The sequence below is a fragment of the Pleurodeles waltl genome, chromosome 9, assembly GCF_031143425.1.
Source record: "Pleurodeles waltl isolate 20211129_DDA chromosome 9, aPleWal1.hap1.20221129, whole genome shotgun sequence".
Lineage (NCBI taxonomy): Eukaryota > Metazoa > Chordata > Amphibia > Caudata > Salamandridae > Pleurodeles > Pleurodeles waltl.
The window spans coordinates 328,086,808-328,104,515 of record NC_090448.1 but is presented as its reverse complement, the minus strand read 5'-3'; positions in this window follow the sequence as shown (position 1 = coordinate 328,104,515).

Here is a 17,708-nt window from a genome sequence, read left to right as displayed (position 1 = left end):
AAGTAGTACGAAAGGTCTTGTGTTGTGAAACAAAAGAGGTGAGAGGAAGCCAAAGCATGTCCCTTTTAATTAACCGTTGAGTAGTATTAACATTTGCTCGATCCATTCTGTGATTATAACAAATCAGATTCCACCAAGCTACAACAGATATTTTCGTGGTATCTTTCCAATTAGAAGTTATAATTTGCAGTGCACTAGCAATGAGCAAATCAGGCAATTTACCAAGCAGTGGTTGGGATTGCCAAATAGATGAAGTACTACCACAAAAGAATATGTAATATATTGAAAGGTACATTGATGGACAAAATCTGATTGACTTTATCCCAAACTTGGTCCCAAAAAGTATGAACTGAAGGGCATTCAAAAACTTGTGCATATAATGGCTGTTTTCTTTAGAGCACAACCAACACTTGCTATCTGTGGTGAGTTTAAATTTATAAAGATCTACAGGAGTATAGTACAACCTATTATAAAAGTAAAATAACGTTTGGGTTGTAGATGCTGAACGGGATGTTGTATGGAGTTTTGACTATATTATTTTCCATGTAGATATAGGAATGTTTTGATTGAAATCCTGCTCCCATGCTAATTCTATTATAGACTTTGGTCTCACAAGACTGGTATGTGTAAGGGCTCTGTATATAAAGGATGCTGGGACTTGTGAGGAAAAATTATGAGGTTGGGAAATAGGCTGTGTAGAAGAGGGAGCCTCCAAAGATTGAGACAACAAGTTATAGAGGATAGCAAAGAGAGTTTGGTATTGCACAGCGTAATAAGTGGAGATGTGAAATGTCCGTTGAATATCTTGAAATTCAAGTACAGCTTAATCTAAAATTAAATGATCTAAAGTTATAATGCCTTTGTGCATCCACTCTTTCCATACTAAACTTCTATTATGAAATTTAATATCATTATTGTACCATATAGGAGTTTGCCTAAGGTTCTCATATGAGGAGTGAGAGGCAAGAAGTAATGGCCTGGCAATAGAAAAAGAGTTATTATCAGAGAGAAAAGAGATTAAGGAGATTCTGAAAGCTGAACTGCATCCCTAAATGTAAATGGTGTCATTTGTGAGTGTTCCAATTGACTCCATAGAGAGGTCCCTTTATGAAAAGTGGGAGAGAGGGACAACCATATTTGTTTTAAAACAAATGCAGAGTGATATCTTCTAAGTCATGGAAAATTTACACCTCCATTATCTCTAGGTTCCTGCAGTTTGACTAGAGATATACGAGATTTACATTTGTTCACATAAAAATTTCATAAATAATGCATTTATAGTTTTAAAAAAAATAAAAGGAAGTTTAACTGGGATCATAGATAAATACAAATTTAAAATGGGCAACAACACCATTTTAATTGTGGCCAATTTTCCCCACCAAGTTAAATAAAGAGGATACCATCTGTCAAGTAATTTCAAAATCTTTGACTCTACCTCTTTGAGATTAGTTCGAATAGTGTCTTTAAGAGAGTTGAAATAGGATATGCCCAGGCATTTGATATGCTTAGAGTTCCACGTAAAACCAGTATCTTTAAACATGTCTGGTAGACAATAAGCATTTAATGGCAAAACCTCTGATTTGTCTACATTAAGCTTATAACCTGAGACACTTGAGTATTCTTGTAGTAAGTAAAGAAATTCCGGAATAGTCTTTTGAGGATTTGAGATAAAAAGTAAAATGTCGTCAGCATAAGCTGTGAATTTAATCTCAGTGTCTTTATGCTTAAACCATAAAAATCAGATGACCTATGTATTTTCTCTAGAAGGGGCTCAAGTGCTAATATAAATAACAGAGGTGATAGAGGACAACCTTGTCTAGTACCTCTGTGCAGGGGGAAATAATGGGATTGTTGACCATTAACTAAAATTGATGTAGAGGGTGAAGAACATAAAATTTGAATAAGTTTAATAATATGAGGACTAAAACCATGCCATTTTAATGCTCCAAACATAAAATCCCAAAAAACTCGATCAATGGCTTTTTCAGCATCTAGAGTTATGGCAGCTATAGGGTCCCTGGACTTAGAGGCAAGAAGGATAATATTGAGAAAAGTTGTAGAATTATCCAATATGTATCGCCCCTTAACAAAACCTGACTGATGAATGTCTATTAAGTCTGGGATAAAATGATTAATCCGTAAGGCTAGGACTTTTGCAAAGATTTTACAGTCAACATTAATAAGGGATATAGGTCTATAATTACCACATTTGGATAAATCCTTATCCTTTTTAAGAATCAAACACAACATAGCTTCAGAAAAAGTGTCCTTTGCTTGATCTTTTGATATGAAATATTGTATAGGTGTTAATAGCTTTGGAACTAAAATAGATGCAAAAGTTGAATAAAATTCTATTGAAAAACCATCTGGACCAGGGGCCGTATCTTTAGGAAGGTTGGTAATGGCATTTTTAATTTCTGTTTCAGATAGGTCAGAGTCTAATAGTGACAAATCTACTTTTTGTTTCAGAGGAATAGAGTGGAAGAAGGTATCTACTTCAGTCATATTAGGCGTATTTTTGGGAGTATATAATGTGGTATAATAGTTGGTAAAGCATTCCAGGATTTATGAATCTTTAGTGTGTCTGTTTCCAAATGTGTCTGTGATAACAGTAATTTTAGACTTTTGTTTTTTGATCTTTAAATAATTTGCCAATAGTTTACCCGCTTTATTTTTCCCCCCATAAAACGTGGAATTTATTTTGAGAAGAGTTCCACATGCACTTTCCAAGGAATGCTTATTGTATTGTAATTTAGCACCAATCAACCTGGATAAGGAATCTGGTTTGTTAGATGAGAAATATTCATGCTCAAGACACTTTATTTTTGTGAGCAATTGAGAGGAAACTTTAGATTTTTCATTCTTTTCAATGGCAACATAATCTATATTAAAGCCTCGAGCAGTAGCTTTAAATGCATCCCATATAAAATTCATCTGAATATCAGAAGGTAAATTGTGCCTAAAAAAACTTTAGAAAACATTGTAAATTGTTCAATAAATAAATGATCTTGCAATAAAGTGTTATTAAACCTCCAGCGATTAGAAAAGGAGGGATTTCCTAGAAGGTTCATATCAGTCAGTCAGTCAGTCAAAGATCTTTATTCGGCAATTGCCATAAACGTACAAACAGAATTGCATATTACAGGACTACAGGATGAGAAATAATTTAAAACACAACTCAGATACTATAAAATAAATTACCTAAACAGCCCAAATTCATCTAATCCAAATCCCCCTTTACAAACAGGAGAAAATATACTAAGTATGGTTTGATGCCACTTAGAGATGTGCAAATGTACAATAATTCTTATCAGAACATTTACTAATAACAAAATGCATTAAATTGCTTTGATCTAAGATCACAAGGGCAAAGTGGTAAATATTTTTGCCAAATACACTGTTAAGGAAAGGCCACCTTAAAATGAATCAAATCGAATCTAAAAATAATTAAAAGTGAATATATTTTAGGACATGAGAACCAAGTCAAATAGGGTTCCATACTTGAGGCCGTAACAATCTGAATGTAGGAGTCAAAAGGTTTCAGTTTCAGAGACCTATAAAGTCTTAAATCAAAAATATGCTCAGAGTGACGTAATTTCAAAAGAGACCTTGAGTTTGTGGTTAACAGTTGAGGTTCTTCAAACATATACCTAAGCCCCAGCTTCTCAAAGGATTTTCACAGATACGAGAGCCAGGGAATCCTATTTGAATTGGCCAACTGTAAACATTCAGAAATACACTCCTGCACAAGACTTGCCGCTGTATTCGTCCAACATCTAATCCACAGCGAAAGGGGTGCAATAGAGACCGTATCCTCTAAAAAACATTGACCCACCTCCTCGTGGCTAACGAAGTTTGCTATACACTTATTTACCATCAATAACCTACGCATACATTTATTTTCAACACATTGGAGAGTGGGTACTTTGTTAAAGCCCCAAACACCTGCCCCGTATAGGGCTGCTGAAACCCACTTGGAGTTATAGAGTGTTTTGATCTGAAAAGGAGATCTATGACCCAATTTACGAGTAAAACTGAAAATTGCTTTGGTATTCCTTGCCATTTGCTGGGTCTTAAAATTAAGGTGAGTATTCCAAGACATGGAAGAACTCACATGCATACCTAAATAACAAAACATCTTCACCTTATTAATAATGTTTCCCCCCTTGGTAAATTGTTTAGACTCAGAGTTTTGAGGGCCACATGTTATAACAAATGTCTTAGAATAGTTAACTTTTAAATCAAGATGCAACATAAAATTTAAAAAGAGGTCCAACAGGCCTTGTAAACCATTTGCAGTATGAGAAATCAAAACAGCATTGTCTGCATATAATAAAACTGGAAGCAATCTCTGTCCCATCTTTGGTACATCCTTCCCATATTTTATCAGAAAATCATAAAGCCCATTTATATGTATCAAAAAGAGAAAAGGCGCTAAAATATATCCCTGTCTTACACCCCTAATTGAGGAAATGGGAGAGGTTCTCTGACCAGATGGGGCAAACTGAACTGATACCTTTAAATCCGTGTGTAGGCGCTTTCCAGTAAAGTCACATCACACCCCAGGGTTCCCATAATTTGCCATAACTTCTCCCTATTTACCAAATCAAAGGCACTAGTTAAATCAATAAATGCCATATGAATAGACTCCTTTTTGGCAGTTACGTATTTACAGAGTATAAGGTGCAAGTTTAAAACTTGCTCAACTGTGCCTAAACCAGGTCTAAAACCAAATTGGATTGGAGATAAGATCTGTGCCTCTGTCACCCAGTCCTCCAGGCGAGATAAAATCATACTGCCCAGAATCTTGGCCGTAGAATCAATAAGAGATATTGGTCTATAACAGGAAGGATCTTGTCTTTTGCCCTTTTTGAATATAGGAATGATAGTAGCCAATTTCCATGAGGATGGTATATTACTTTTACCAACACTTCTCAACACATTTATAACTAAGGGGCCCCAGAGATCAAGCTTTGATTTAAAGAGATCAACAGGAAACCCATCAGTGCCAGGAGCCTTTCCCTGCCTTGATCGATTAATGGCTCCCAGGACCTCATGAAGATCAAATGTGATGTCTAGGGCAATTGTATTAGAGTCTATAATAGTCTGTTTAGTAATATTATCCTCCTTAATAAAAGTATCATTATTATCATTGTCTGGGTGGAATACTTTCCTAAAATGATTCATCCATACATCCTCTGCAATAAGAAAGTCATCAGCCTTGATGTTACTATCCGAAAAATATGAGTGATTTACCACCTTCCAAAATTTTGAAGTGTCCTTCAAGTCAGAGGCAGCCAATAGCTCTTCCCATGCCTTAGTCCTTATTTCTAATTTCCTTTTTTCCAGTACGGCCTTATATTCTGCCCTAGCTAATTTAATTAAATGATGAGAAGGAGGAACTATTTTAAGGGCTTCTTTTAGTTTTTTGTGGGCTGTTGAACACGCCGAGTCAAACCATCTATGGGCGACCGAGCCCAGAGGAGGCCTATCGGCCACCAAAGCATGCGAGATAACATTACTTAAAAGTTCAAATTCTTGGACTATACGATCATGTTCTAGCTGCTAGGACAGACAAATATTAATAGAATTTGACCTAGATCTTATAATTTCCTGGTTAAATGTCATTGGATTTTTTTTGTCCCATTTCAGACGTGTGCCAAAATTTTTATGGTAAGTGATATTTCTTTTCAATCCCTTATCCTTAAAGGCCTGATTAATATTTATATCCAGTTTAATACATAAGGGATTGTGGTCACTAGCACATTGAGGGATAATCTTAAAATCATGTATTAGATGACAATCTGAGGAACCAATAAGAATAAAATTGATAATACTCCCCTTTGAATTCCCTATAAAAGTGGGGATATTTAAGGTATCTAATGCCGCTTTCTCCATTACGTGAACCAAATCAAACTTACATAGGAAAAAATTCAAAGCTTCTCCTTCAATTGAGTGAATAAAATGGGTTAGCGACTCTCTGCCCTCAGTTGGGATGGCACACAGATTGGAGGTTTCCTTACAACACAGGGGAGTATTAAAATCACCAACCCATAGGACAATTAAGTCTTCATCCTGCAGTTCGGTAGATGAGTCAATAAAATCTGCTACATCCTCTAGGTTTCCCTTAAGGAGACCACGTGGAACGTTGTTATAAAATTTTTAAATCAAGATACCTTTACATCCTCTGATAGATAATAAAACAATCATAAAATAGGGTGCAGACCAAATTAAAGACACATTTAATAATGGGAGTTGTAGGGATACAAGGAATAAAATACCTCCACCTGCCCTTCCCTTAGAAGAAGTTATTGCCGTTTGGCAAAAAGATGTGTACCCATCCAGGAGAAACATATCTTTTGACCAGGTCTCCTGAAGACAAATTATGTCAAAAGATTATATAAAACTCATCCAATCCAAGTTATCTATTTTAGACCAAAGCCCCGCAATGTTCCAACTAATCAAAGTTATGGGTTTGGATCCTAGACATAATGCCGATTTATCAATATTTTTAAAGAGGGAAGTATCAAATAAGATCTCACTTTCTTCTAGTATAGAATTATCATGGGCGTTGTCGGCCTTTAATCTCACCAAATTGTTGGAGCCCGGGCTTACGGTAGCCGTAAATCAATCGTTCTCATCAAGAGAATTAAAAGCCAGGAAACGATTACTGGTAGAAACGTTTAACTGGAATTGTGGCCTAACTGGGACCAGACTGTGATTACTTAAGTCAACAGTAGATTGTGGTAAAAGCAAATGGTCATAAAAATGGCACAGTGAGTATATTTGAATCCCATTATCTGACCTATTACAATGATCAGAGTTAGCCAATAAATAGTCAACTGAACCGGGATTAGCAAAATTTATTACAACACAATCTCCAACCCACTTCACTCTGGGCGCCATAAGGATCTTATTGTTTGGATAATAATTTGATTTAAATTTAGATTTCAGCCAGTGAGCAGACTTCCTAATTAAAGTTTGTGTATCTTCTTTTTTGGAACTATCCAAAGGAGGCACGTTTGTTAACACCAAAACATACAGAATCCAATCAGGAGGTAAATGCAATATTTCTCTGTGATTTATAGATTTATTAGATGGAAGAATTTTAGGCCTAGAGGAATAAACTTCCTTGGACTTTTCTTGAAACAAATCGTTCACAAAATTATTTTGACCAAGAGTAACCAAGGAATTGGCTGAGGGTATACCAGCTTCTTGAGATGACAATATAGGTGATAGATTGTCATGTTTTACCACTTCATGACTATGAGCATTTCCCACACTTGATGATCCTAAATTAAGTGAGTGGCAAAGAGTGCTAATCACATTATTACAAAAACAGTTAAGTCTTCTGGTTATCATAGTAATAAGTTTCTCCTCTAAAGTTGCACAAAAATATTTAAGTATGGAATCTACTGTGCCAGTAAAATCACTGAGAACATCCTTGTTTGTAGGGCATTCATTGGTAGAAACCAAAACAGCTGATTCATTGGCACTTATTGCCGGTGGAATATAAGTTATCTTTTTAGGCCCGGGACCTTTTTTGGATTCTTGGACCTTTTACCCGCTCTCCTCTTCTTCGGTGGGGGGGAATCAGCCTGAGAGCATTCCAAAGATGAATTAACACTTAAAACAGGAGTTTTAATTAAATCGAGAGGAGGCATGTCACCGTGTATAGACTGTGGAATATTGGTAGGCGAAACCAACGGGAATGACCCGACCTTAGAATTGGTGATTATGTGAACAGCAGGTTCCAGTGGGGGCTGCTGAGCAGATTTTTAAACGACCCCAATCCTTTATTTTACTTGCTCCAGTTTGGATTCAATGGCCCCAATTACAGACGATAAATAACTGGTAATAGAAGGTTGGACTGAAGAGCCCAACCCACAATCCCCCTTTTGCAGACTATTCTTTCTTTTCCCCACAATGTATAATATTCACACGCTGTCAGAGTCAACAGATCCTCGGGGTCTGTGCACGTTCCCAACACTTCCACCGCAAGACAGCTCCAATACTCTGATTAGAATTGTCACAGATTCTAAGAGAGTCCAAGTGGGGAAAAGGGGATTAGGAAGGGAACAGCTGGGAAGGAGACCTGTAGGAAGCAAAAAGATTAAAACACACAATATCAAAATTACATCATATGAATCAATATTAGGCTATGACTCTAATCATTGTCATTCTGAAAACATGGACAACCTAAGCATAGACTTAAAATGACTAGGCTTCAAGATGACTGGATACCTGTGAGGGAATCAAGAAAGGTAAAATGCAACTTTCAGATTCAAGTATTATCCTTTGCATGAGGATCAGGAAACAACCTGCATGATTTCTAAAAAATCATATGAATCATGTTTGAGAAACATATTAAGAACACATAACATTACATCTAGAACTCTGGCTTTTTTTGTTCTCTCAAATTGCCGGAACATGAATTGCGCACATTGCAGATTTTCACATAAGTAGTAAATACCATAGAATGATTGTGCACCATGAATAACACAAATTAGACTCAAGGAATAAATCAAGCGACTTGCCAACTCGAAAGCCAAGTAAATGCCTTCAAATGGTAGCGTACAACGAGTAACATGAATTACACTCAGGAAATGAATCCCGCGTCTTGCCGCACCATGTAACTGCCAAGGAATGGTAGCGCACAATGAATATCAAGGGTTAAAGCACAAGAAAATGAATTGCACGTCTTGCTGATTAGAAGGCCACCATGTAACTGTCAAGGAATGATAGTGCACAATGAAAAACATGAATTAACCACAAGGAAAGAATCGCACGTCTTGCCGATTCGAATGCCACCATGTAACTGCCAAGGAATGGTAGCGCACAATGAATAACATGAATTAAGCACGAAGAAAGAATTGCACGTCTTGCCGATTCGAATGCCACCCTGTAACTGCCAAGGAATGGTAGCGCACAATGAATAACATGAATTAAGCACGAAGAAAGAATCGCGCGTCTTGCCAATTCAAATGCCACCATGAAACTGCCAAGAAATGGTAGCGCACAATGACTAACATGAATTAAGCACAAGAAAACGAATCGCGCGTTTTGCCGATTCGAAAGCCACCATGAAACTGCCAAGGAATGGTAGCGCACAAGGAATATCAAGAGTTAACACACCAGCAATGAATCGCGCGTCCTGACGATTCGAATGTCAGCAAGCAAATGCCACGAAACGACCAAGCGCACATTCACACGCACAAGAATAACATTTTTATCATGCAAGATTAGGCCCAAGAACTCAAGAGTCTTTGATAACGGGGTCAGAGGCCCAGCCCGACCTCCGTCTTACCGCCCTGATCTAGGATCACCAATAAAAGTGAAAAAGGGCAAGGCCTGGAGGATCAAAGTAGGCCGCCGGAACAGGAGCTCAGGAAGTTGCTGCTGCTCTGCACCGGGACCTCTGAATAGTGAGCACGTGGAGCTGGGCTGGCTCCCTTTTATAGAGTCTTAGCCCAGCCCACCAACCACACCCAGGCATGCTGCAGGGAAAGCTTCTAGAAGGCCCTGGAAAGGGACCACAAACTGACACAGTGAGAAAGCCTGCAGCAGTACATTACATGCATATGCATGCTGAACATAAGTCCTCAGGATTGAACTCTGCAATGCAAAAGGTTAAACAACATCATATCAGCACAATGCATAAATTATGTTAGCTTGAAATTATTAGGTTTTTGCCTTCTAGTCGCCCGTAGAGCACGCACTGCCCTGATATTGACAGTACTCCCCTCTCCCAGACGCGCTCTAGGGCCTGGTTTGTTTGGATTGAGACGATGAAAGCGCCTCACAAGTACTGGAGCATGGACATCAGATGCAGAAACCCATGAGTTACTTTCAGGGCCATAACCTTTCCATGAGATCAAGTACCATAGGTTATGCCCTCTCAGTTTAGAATCCAACACTTTCTTGACTTCATATTCTACTTCCCCCTGTACTAGAACTGGAGCTGGATGAGAGCAGACCTTCTGGACTGCTTTTTTCAAGAGGGAAGTGTGGAACACTGGATGAATCCGTAATGACCTTGGCAATTGCAGTTTATAGGTTACAGGATTGATTTGCTGAAGGACAGTGTAAGGACCTATGAATTTGGGGTTGAACATGTGCTTCTTCTTGAAGTCTATATGTTTTGTGGAAAGCCACACTTTATCACCTGGTTGATACTGCGGCCCCTCACAATGTTTCTTGTCATAATGCTTTTTGTATTTTTGTTTGGCCTTTTCAAAATGCTGTTGAATCAATTTCTGGGTTCGATGCAAATGTTGAATGGTTCTGACACAGCTGGAGTAAGAGAACTTTCTTGAGGGATCGTGAATGGCAAGGTGTCAGGATGATAGACAAACAAGCCAAAAAAAGGTGTAACGTCAGTAGAAGTGTGGAATGAGTTATTGTAGGCTAACTCAGCTAACCAGAGCATTGATGTCCAAGAATGAAGTGCTTTTTCAGCGTAAGCACGTAGGTATGCTTCAAAGTCTGATTTAGTCTCTCTGTTTGACCATCTGTTTGAGGATGGTGGCTAGTAGATAGTGTAGATGTCACTTGGAGTGTTTTACACCATGTCTTCCAGAAATTGGAGGCAAATTGCGACCCCCCCATCGGAGAGGATAATTTTTGGCAGTCCATGATAATGAACCACTATATTCAGTAAAATAGTTGCCAGTTCCCTGGAGGTGGGCAATTTCTTACAGGCAATGAAATGTCCATATTTCGTAAGATTATCTACTACCACCAGAATTAATGAATGTTGTTGAACCACTGGTAGACCGGTAATAAAGTCTAAAGAAATGTGCTCCCACGGACGACTTGGGGTTGGGAGTGGATGTAACAACCCTTTCGGTTTTGAATGACTCGTTTTAGTGCGAGCACAGACTTCGCAGTTGTTTACCATCGCTTTTACATCTTTTGTTAGGGTAGGCCACCAAAAATAGCGTTGGAATAATTCAAGAGTTTTAGGAGTACCTGGATGACCTGCCATAGGTACAACATGCAACCAGTGAAACACCATCTTGCGAAGTTTGGTAGAGGGCATGAACAAACGAGCGTCATGAAAAGGTAATCCTTGCTTGATTGACCTTTTTGGATCTGCTTGGGCCCATGTCTGCCATTTCTCAACAGTAAAAGAATTGCGGATGTCTTCAAAGAAATCTTCAGTTTTTATGATTCATAGGTCTTTGTCGGGAGCAATGATAGCTCTGGAGGTTTGAACTGCAGGCAACGTGGTAGACTCTTGGCGGGACAAGGCGTCAGCTTTGCGATTGTCTTTACCACGCCGAAAGGTTACCACAAAATCAAATTCGGCAAAAAACAGCTTCCAGCGTAATTGCCGAGGAGTCAAAAGTCTGGTGGAACTCATGAACTGAAGATTGCGATGATCAGTATATACCAGGACAGTGTATTTAGCACCCAACAAATGATGTCTCCGTTCTTTAAAGGCGTCACGAATCCCCAGAGCTCTTTTTCAGCAATGACATAGTTCTGTTCGGCTTCATTCAACTTCCGAGACGTGTAAGCTACAGGATGAAGTTGACCAGTGTCCTTGTTTCGTTGCGACAAGACTGCTCTTATTGCCACATCTGAAGCATCAGCTTCCACTATGAAGGGTCGATCCGCGTCAGGATGAGTCAAGACTGGGGCAGTGGAGAAAGCTTCTTTCAAAGTTGAAAAGGCTTGGTCAGCTTCTGGAGACCATACACATTTTTCCTTCTTTCTTAATAACTTAGTGATTGGAGCCACTGTCTGGGAGAAATGATTTATGAACCTCCAGTAAACATTTGCAAATCCCAGGAAACATTGTACATCATGAACAGTCTTTGGGGTGGGCCAATCAGATAACGCCTTTACTTTCTTTTCTGCCATCACCATTCCTTGAGGGATAAGGATAACCCCAAAAACTCAACTGTGGTAACATGAAACTCACACTTGGTTAGTTTGCAATATAAATGGTACTTTCGAAGGGCGGCAAGAATTTTCTTGCCATGTTGGACATGTTCATTTTCATTGTCTGAGTAGATCAAAATGTCATCGATGTAGACTATGGCAAATATGTTGAGGTACTCTGTAAGAACGTCATTAAAGAAAAATTGAAATGCTGCCGGAGCATTACACAGACCAAAATGCATGACGGTGTATTCAAAAAGGCCATATCTTGTCTTGAACACTGTTTTCCATTTGTCACCCTCTCTCATTCTTACCAAATGATAAGCACCTCGAAGATCAAGCATTGTGTAGATTTTTGCTTTCTTTACTTGCTCCAGTAAGACCGGAATTAGGGGCAAAGGATATTTATTCTTGATGGTGACTTTGTTCAATCCCCTATAGTCGATACAAGTTTGAAGTTCTCCATTCGCCTTTGTAACAAAAAACAAAGGAGAAGCTGCAGGAGACTTAGAAAGGCGAATGAAACCATTCTCCAAGAATTGATCTAGATATTTTCATAAATGTTGATTTTCATGTTCTGACAAGGCATATAAACGACAGTTGGGAAGTATCGCACCTGGGACTAGATCAATTTGACAGTCATAAGATCTATGAGGAGGTAAGTACTCTGCTTCTTTCTCATCAAAAACATCTTCGTAAGATGAATACTGTTTGGGCAATTGAACTTCTTTCTCCGCTGCAGTAGCTATGTAAGAGTTGCAAACTTTTGATGCTTGAATCTTTTGGAGGCATTGTTCTTTACATAGCCCAGATGAGAACACGACCTTTCGTTCAGCCCAATTAATCTCTGGATTGTGATGAGTTAACCACGGTAAACCAAGGATAATCCCCTACTGGGGGGAATGGATCATGTCAAGGATGAGTTTCTCTTTATGTTTCTTTCTTTGATTCTTATCCTCACAAATCACCGACAAGGGGACAGACTGAAGAGTTACTGGACCTCCAGTCAAGAGTTTTCCATCGACTGCCTGGATGATTTCTGGGGTCTTCTTTTCAATACATGGAATCTTCCAATCACGAACCAATTGGGCGTCAACAAAGTTCCCGGTATCCCCAGAATCGACTACAGCCTTCTTGAAATAGGTCTTTTTCCTAACCTGAACTCTTATTTGAGATGTCTAGATTGTGAAGGGTCCACGGTAACACCCAAGAGCAACCCTTCTCTGCATCTTGGGTGCTTTAGTTTTCCGACTCGACTTGTGCAGTGGCTGCAACCTTCTGAACTGGACGACGTTTGCTCTTTGGTTTGATTGGACAATATTTGTCAAAATGACCCTTGCGCCCACAATAGAGATATTGTCCATTCTTTCTACGTAGGTCCTTTTCATTTTTGGTCAAAGGTCTCCTGATGGTTTCAATTTCCATCGGTTCCGGCGTTCTTTCTTTCGGAGTTCTTGAGTCTCTATTATCGTGAACACGCCAGGAATATTTTTCAGTCTTTTTGCGTGTTCCTTTTCATTCTGTTAAACGATGATCAAGCCTCAAGACAAGGTTTATCAATTCTTGACAGTCTGTAGGTTGCGGGTCGATTTGAGCTAGGATATCTTTTAGCTCCTCTTTGAGTCCCTTGTAGAACAAGGCCACTTGTTTTTCTTCAGGCCAGGATGTCTCAGCGACCAGCTGATTAAAGTTGGCTAAATATGACACTAAGTCCTGATTCCCCTGGCGTAAGTCTAATAATTCACGATCTGCTGCCAGTGTTACAGTTCCACGATCAAAAACTCGCTCAAACTTGTGAACAAAATTTCTCCAGTTGTATAACAGGGGACTGTCTTTACGCACAAGAGGAATAGCCCAGGTATCTGCATCTCCAGACAGATATGATAACAAGAAAGCTTCTTTGGACTGGGCATCAGGGAAAGTATGTGGTCTGCAGGTGAAGTGTAATTCCACTTGAACCAGGAAAGATTGCGCTTTCAAGGGGTCACCTGAGAAACGTTCTGGAGAAGCTAAAGGAATGGCTAAAGGTACATTGAGGGAAATGTTTGTCGGATTACCTCCAGAAGTCTGAGAAGAAGGACCTGGCCAAGACACACCTGTGGGATTTTGTGCCTTCTTCTCTAACTTATCCTGTAACTGACTCACTCTCTCAGCTAGGCTAGTTGCCAAATCTTTTGATGATACCACCTCTGCTTGAAGCTGAGTGATAACCTTGACTAGCTCGTCCAGTGTGGCCATGTTGAGAACACACACAAACCAGGAGGATAATAATTTGTGGGCTCACTATTCTTTCAGAGTCACCAGATCCTCGGGGTCTGTGCATATTTCCAACACTTCCACCACAAGGCAGCTCAAAATTCTCTGATTAGAATTGTCACAGAGTCTTAGAGAGTCCAAGTGGGGAAAAGGGGATAAGAAAGGGAACAGCTGGGATGGAGACCTGTAGGAAGCAAAAAGGTTAAAACACACAATATCAAAATTACATCATATGAATCAATACTAGGTTATGACTCTAAGCATTGTCATTCTGAAAACATGGACAACCTAAGCATAGACTTAAAATGACTAGGCTTCAAGATGACTGGATACCTGTGAGGGAATCAAGAAAGGTTAAATGCAACTTTCAGATTCAAGTATAATCCTTTGCATGAGGATCAAGGAACAATCTGAATGATTTCTAAAAAAATCAAATGAATCGTGTTTGAGAAACATATTAAGAACACATAACATTACATCTAGAACTCTGGCTTTTTTTGTTCTCTCAAATTGCCGGAACATGAATTGCGCACATTGCAGATTTTCACATAAGTAGTAAATACCATAGAATGATTGTGCACCATGAATAACACAAATTAGACGCAAGGAATAAATCAATTGACTTGCCAACTCGAAAGTCACCAAGTAAATGCCTTAAAATGGTAGCGTACAATGAGTAACATGAATTACACTCAGGAAATGAATCGCGCGTCCTGCCGATTCGAGTGCCACCATGTAACTGCCAAGGAATGGTAGCGCACAATGAATATCAAGGATTAAAGCACAAGAAAACGAATTGCACGTCTTGCCGATTCGAAGGCCACCATGTAACTGTCAAGGAATGGTAGCGCACAATGAATAACATGAATTAAGCATGAGGAAAGAATTGCGCGTCTTTCCGATTCAAATGCCTCCATGTAACTGCCAAGGAATGGTAGCGCACAATGAATAACATGAATTAAGCATGAAGAAAGAATCAAGCGTCTTGCCGATTCGAATGCCACCCTGTAACTGCCAAGGAATGGTAGCGCACAATAAATAACATGAATTAAGCTTGAAGAAAGAATTGTGCGTCTTGCCGATTCGAATGCCACCATGAAACTGCCAAGGAATGGTAGCGCACAATGAATAACATGAATTAAGCGCGAGAAAACAATTGCCCGTCTTGCCGATTCAAATTCTACCATGAAACTGCCAAGCAATGATAGCGCACAATGAATAACATGAATTAAGCGCGAGAAAAGAATTGCGCATCTTGCCGATTCGACTGCTAACTTGTAAATGCCATAAAATGGTAGCGCACAATGAATATCAAGAGTTAACACACCAGCAAAGAATCACACGTCCTGCCGATTCGAATGTCAGCATGCAAATGCCGCGAAACGACCAAGCGCACATTCACACGCACAAGAATAAAATTGTTTATCATGCAACATTACGCCCAAGAACTCGAGAGTCTTTGATAACGGGGTCGGAGGCCCAGCCCGACCTCCGTCTTACCGCCCTGATCTAGGATCACCAATGAAAGTGAAAAGGGGCAAGGCCTGGAGGATCAAAGTAGGCCGCCAGGACAGGAGCTCAGGAAGTTGCTGCTGCTCTGCACCGGCACCTCTGAATAGTGAGCACGTGGAGCTGGGCTGGCTCCCTTTTATAGAGTCTTAGCCCAGCCCACCAACCACACCCAGGCATGCTGCGGGGAAAGCTTCTAGAAGGTCCTGGAAAGGGACCACACCCTGACACAGTCTGAAAGCCTGCAGCAGTACATTACATGTGAACAGTATTTATGTGCATGCTGAACATAAATCCTCAGGATTGAACTCTGCAAAGCAAAAGGTTAAACAACATCATATCAGCACAATGCATAAATTATGTTAGCTTGAAATTATTAGGTTTTTGCATTCTAGTCGCCCGTAGAGCCCGCACTGCCCTGATGTTGACACACGCACCCCCTAGAAAGGGAAGGGCAACAACAGAACCTTCTGTTCTTGGCGTGTTCACCTCAAATCTGAATTCTCTTTGATATTTTATGTTACAACAAAATGGAGTAGCCAAGCCCAGCCTCAAACGGGCTTGGACAGGCACAGGCGGGCCCACCCTTAACCCTCACCTCGGAGCAACGCGGCGCGCTAATGAGCGCCCGTGCAATATTAAATTCCTCTCCAAAGAGGCACAATAGATCCTTAAAACAATGAGCTCCCCTAACAGAATACAGACACCTATAAAAGAAGGTTCCTAATGAACACACAGATTCTGGACCTAGTATGACAATAAAAATATCAGGGGGGTGGCCCAGCCCAGCCTCTTCCAGTCGATGACGGGCAAAGGACAGGCCCACCCTTGGCCCGGGCGCCACCCGCGTGCGTCCCGTGAAGCAGGAGCGCAATGTCAGATTTAAAGGAGCTTAAGGTCTCGCACCCAGCACCAGCCGAAAGTCCTGCCGCCCCGCGAAGCAGGATCGTGATGTCAGATTTAAAGGGGCTAAAGGTCCCGCCCCAGGCACCAGCCGAGCGCAATGTCAGATTTAAAGGGACTCAAGGTCCCACGCCCAGCACCAGTCGAAAGTCCTGCATGTCCCATATCACATCATATCAATAATTACTGGGGCGTGATCTGATAAAAGAATAGACCCAATGTCAGCATGTGAAATTGTTTGTATAACACTTTTTGTAGCAAATATGTAATCTATTCTAGAATATGAGTGATGTACTGGAAAATAAAGCGTGAATTCTAATACATCTGGGTGAGCAATTCTCCATACATCACGTAAACCTCTGGAGGAGACTGCTTGATAAAATGTTTTTTGAATTTTACTATGGATATAACGAGTTTGAGAGTGACGATCTACAAAAGGATCCATGAGTTGATTGCAATCGCCTCCTACCACAAGATTTTCAGAAGAAAAGTTAACCCAAAATTAAGGCTCTACTGCAGTTGGACCATGAACATTGCAAATGGTAAACAGCATACCATTAATCTTAACTGTCAGTAAAATCCATCTACCTATAACATCCTTAATCTTCTCCACAACTTGTATTTGTAAAGATCTATGAAACAAAATTATTACCCCATTCTTATTATGAGCTGCAGAGGAACCAAAAACATGACCAACCCAATTTCTATTTAGACTTTTAAAGTCCTGCTCTTTAAGATGGGTTTCTTGTAAAAGAGTAACTTGACAATTCAATTTAGAGAGATGTTGGAGCACTCTCTGTTTCTTAACTGGATTACGTAAGCCCTTAACATTCCATGAGATAATACGAAGACTGGTCATTTAACTAGTAGAAGACATTTAGACAACAGAACCTTACGGAAACCTAAGAGACAAACAACATGTGAATCATAGAAGAAGGTGGAAGGGAAAATTATGAACATATATCTAAGTGAGGTTACGTGTTGATGCCAATCTTGCATTGTAAGGCATAAAAAATAAGAAAGGCAGAAAGAAAAGTAGAAAGAGAAAATGCCAGAGTGAAAGAAAAAGAAAGAGGTAGCAAAAGCACCCCATTAATAAAAGAAAAAAAAGATGACAAAAAGCCAAGAAGCTTCAGTCATAATTGTCTCAA